General features: G+C 38.8%; 1 long non-coding RNA gene across 1 annotated transcript in view; it reads right to left on the bottom strand.

Moving 5' to 3' along the window:
• Nucleotides 1-3,550, bottom strand: part of LOC125614775 — a 19,376-nt gene extending 15,826 nt beyond the window's left edge. The window contains exon 1 of the long non-coding RNA XR_007345336.1: nt 3,499-3,550. This is a non-coding gene — a long non-coding RNA (uncharacterized LOC125614775). The remainder of the gene's footprint in view (nt 1-3,498) is intronic.
• Between the last annotated feature and the right edge of the window lie 1,107 nt (nt 3,551-4,657).

Genomic DNA, 4,657 nt, shown 5'->3' with positions numbered 1-4,657 from the left:
AAGTTGCAAGAATGATGAGCTTGTTTAGATACCATCTGGAGATGGCTTTTAGTAATCCTAGACAGGGGGATTGTGTTCTAGTCATATCACAATACAACATATTTTTTTGAGGCCTGTGGATGCAGAGCTCTTACCTCCTTGCTAATAGATCATTGCAGAAGACTTCAGGTGTGTAGATTTTTTGAATATGAATCCTAAAAGTGTGGATCATTGGAAAGGCCAGACATGACTATAGCTACTCTGTTGTTGATGCTTCCAACAGGTTACTGTTGTTATTATTATGATGATGATGATTAATATTATTATCATTTATTCAAGTAATAAATAACTTGATTTAGTGTATGCATTCATTGTCATAAACATTTTCTTCTGAGCATGTGTTCACTATGTAAAATATTGATCCTGCACCTTTGTTTTCTGGCCTATATAAGAAAAGGCCTATAGAATGATGCAGGAGTCTGAGGGCTGAAGGCTCTGGGCTACCTGGGAGCTATTGTTACCTCTGCATAAGCATGACTACACTGCCAACTCTGCCTCATATCTCTCAATTGCTAGAGACCAAAATTTTACATCCTGGGTCTCAACACCCACACAGCAACTGGCATAGTCTTTAGGATATTTGCAGGTGAGAGATATCTCAGTCCTGATAGATTAATGGAGATTGTTAGGGGAGTAGTGGCACCTATGGACACCAAGAAGCATACAACACTTAGTTGCCTCAGTCCTATTAGAGTGAACTCCTATGGAGAGCTGTGACATAATGGAATGAGTCCCTTGTAAACAGAAATAAGGATTCTGACTGCACTGTGGGCAAACATGAACCTTGGAAGTTGAACTATCAATGGATTGCTGAAGCCCAGGCCCCAGGCCCTGGCCAAAGAAAAAAGTGGCAGCAGTGGCATAGATGATTTGGAGAAGTAGTCAAATGAGTCATGTGCAGCTGCTCTGGCCATGGGATGAATGGTTTCTATAGATCTGACAGCAAAAACTGATGCAAGTGTATGAGAGACTACTAGAATGAGGAATTGCAAGATAATCAAGAAGTCTAGGAATCCAAAGTACATCCAGTAGAGTAAGATCTCTGTATTTTGAAAATACCCATCAGCCTTCCCCATTGTGATGATTGAGTCTGGGGAGAAAAAGAAGAATGAAGGCTTTCAAGTCCAGTCAATGGATGATGCATAAAATGAAATGACAGCAGCCAATGGCTCCAGTGAACAACTGGCATGTCCAGCCCAGGTATCCAAGTTTACCCCATTTTACCTGTTAAGTAGAACTGGTGGACTTAAAAAATAATTTACCCAGGTGGCAGAGAGCAAGATTATTATTTTTTGTCTGTAAGAATTAGAGATAAACATCATTCTGTGTTGCACCTTAAGAATGGAGAGGTTAGCATTACTCCTTACAGTAGAAGTTGTAAAATGCTCAACGCCATGAGGCATTTAAGGACAAAAAAAGACTAAGTATGTTAGTACCTGGCCAGGCTTCCAGAGGGCTGTATTTTTAGCAAGTAGCCAAGGTCATAAACACTTATATTCAAGGATTCAAGGGGCTGGGGATGTGGCTCAAGCGGTAGCACGCTCGCACGGCATGCGTGCGGCCGGGGTTCGATGCTCGGCACCCCATACAAAGATGTTGTGTCCACCGAAACTAAAAAAAATAAATAAATATTAAAAAACCAACAAAAAAAACCCCACTCATATTCAAGCTATGTACTCAAGGTCAAAAACATTTGTTTGTGAGCATGTTCTTACATCAGTAAAATGTTGTTGATGTGCCTTCTTTGTCTGACCTGCATAAAAAAAAAAAAAAGTTCTATCTAATAATTTGGGGGGCTGAAGGATAGAAGCTAGAGGCTGGTTATGGGCTATTGCTGCCTTCAAAAGTAGCATGCCTACCATCCCACATCTTCTTTCAACTGCTTGAGCCCCAAACCTTGCTTTTGTTATATGAGCCCCTGCACAACAGCCACAGATGTGAAATCATTTTTAATTTGAGACTATCACAAATCCTCTGCTTTATGCAAGGAGTATTGTGTTGTTTTGTAGACATACTCCTAGATAAAATTCGTATAGTGGAGATTTAGTATATTATTTATTTTAGATTACATATATAGCCTTAATGTTGTCTCGTCCTCACTTTTTTAATGTAGTTTCATATTCTCCATTTACAAAACTTTTGTGATACAGATACAGTCCTTTTGTTGCAGTTTCCATAGCATCCTGCATTTTCATCATGACTGAAATGAAATTTGCCTGTTTTCAAATTTCTCCTGATAAGAAATTTAAAAAATATTGCTTGCTCTTGATTTTTCAATTGAACTTTCAGCAATTTCCCTAGTTTATTTTAAATCCTTGCTATAAGCTTTAGAAGTTTTTCTCAAACATATTATCCCCATTGAATAAAGAGTTCATCAGATGTAAAAATTTTGTTTTTCTTTTTTTAAATTCTTTTCTTTCTTTCTTTCTTTTTTTTTAAGGGGAGAGGAATGAATACTTAACCCAGGGTAGTTCTCCTAAACCCCTGTATCACCAGGCTTTTTAAATTGTATTTTATTTTAATTTATTTTTAGTTTTCAGACAAAGTCTTGCTTAGTTGCTTAGGACTCTCTCATATTATTTAGGCTGAATTTGAAATTGTGATTCTTCTGCTTCATTCTCCCAAATTATTAAGATTGCTGACATGAGCCACCATATGTGTATAAATCCCCCTTTTTGAAAAAAAAAAAAGTCACTAGTTAACTTTTAAGAGAATTTAAAAATAGTGATGAATCATGGCTCCTAAAGGAGATAAGATTTGCTTTTGGGTCAGGCATATTTGATCTTGATATGTACTTAAAAATTGTGGGCACACAAGAAAGCATCTTTGTAAGATCCTGTCTCAAAATTAAAAAAAAAGAAAAAAAATTGAGGATATAGCTCAGGAATAATAATTCTCTCAGTTTAACCACCAGTACTACACTCATATAAACACATACATTCACACACACACACACACAGTACTTGTGGGATATTCAAAATAGTTTTTGACACTGAACAGCTGTATAAACCTCATCTATTACAAAAGGCAGAATTAGTGATATAATATCAGCAGTCCTTTAGCCTTATCTGTGTACAGAAATTTGGTAATGCGATTTTACTCCTACTCTAGCCAAATGTAGAATGTATTCTACAAACTTGGAGTCAGGGCTCTTCTTATTTTTTTTTTTTCCTATGGCTTATATAAAGTTGTAGCTATGAAAGAGTACTAGTCAGGTACCTAGTCAGGAAATATTTTTTAATGTTTTTGCTTTTGCTTTTAGAACACTGTCTCCTCAATGAGAACAAGCTCACCTTAATTTATTAGATTCTGAGATATCATGTGAAGAAGATTCAGGGTGCTTTTTTTTCTTTGGCAGCCAGATCACCCTCTGAATTTCAGTAATCTTAACAGCTAAACACATGGAGCAAAAACTTTGCAGATGGGGCTGTGATGTGGCTCAAGCCTTATCGCGCTCACCTGGCGTGCGTGCAGCCCGGGTTCGATCCTCAGCACCACATACAAACAAAGATGCTGTGTCCGCCCAAAACTAATAAATAAGTATTAAAAAAATTCAAAAAAAAAAAAAAAAACTTTGCAGATGAATGCAGTTCAATCCAAACGTGAACTAGTAAGTTTTAGAGTGACTTCTTATACAGTTATAGACAACAATATACCCACTGGAGGGAAAATGTCAGGTTTTAATCACATGTGATACAGAGAATATCTGGAAAACAGCAGATATCTTATAAGTAGTATTTTAATTTCTCTTATTTAAGTTCATATCCCCAGCCCTGATCCTTAGTCTTTTAAAAATGAAAATGCAACAGCCTGCCTTTTGGACTTGATTCTGGGCCCACTCGGCTTAGGTTGGAGGCAGTGCCTGAAGACTTGTCCAATCAGTCTCGTAGGTGCCATTCTGTAAGGGTCCCGCGAAACATCGGAGAAGGAGACCACCAAGTGACCACTCATGCAATTGGCAGAAGGGGGATTTATATTTACTTTTTAGTTTTCAGTGGACACAACATCTCCGTTCGTATGTGGTGCTGAGAATCGAACCCGGGCCGCACGCATGCCAAGTCGAGCGTGCTACCGCTTGAGCCACATCCCCAGCCCCAGAAGGGGGATTTATTGAACCAGCATGCTGGGGCTCCGTGCCCACTCAAGAAGGGAAAGCAGCCCAGAGCCCCGAGCAGGGGCTGAGCACTGCTTAAGTACACTTTTTGGGGAGGGCGGAGGGCTTTGTATACATCAGAACAAATCATCATGAAGCGCGGGAAAATTGAACAACAACTCCTAAACATGATTAGTTCATTCCTTGGCCGGAACATTCAGGCTGGAGTGATAGGTCATTCCTAAGGAGGGGGTTACATTTAAACTGATTGGTCCAGGCCCTGCAATGCCTATGTGCAACCACACAGAGCCCTAAACAACCAAATAGTCAGGGGAAATATTTACTGGGCGGTTCTAAGCATTGTCTTAACAGCTACAGAAATTTCGGGGTTTGCAGGTAGCATAGAAACCTAACAATACCTCCTTTACATTTTAACTCAGACCTTGCAGCTTAGAAACTTTTACAACACCCGGTCTTTTACCCTTTAACTTTTGTGCTTTAACGTCAATTTCTTTTACCCTTACA

The sequence above is a fragment of the Marmota marmota genome, unplaced genomic scaffold (assembly GCF_001458135.2).
Source record: "Marmota marmota marmota unplaced genomic scaffold, marMar, whole genome shotgun sequence".
NCBI lineage: Eukaryota > Metazoa > Chordata > Mammalia > Rodentia > Sciuridae > Marmota > Marmota marmota.
Note: the sequence above shows the minus strand (reverse complement) of the source record. Positions and strands in the feature narration are given on the sequence as shown.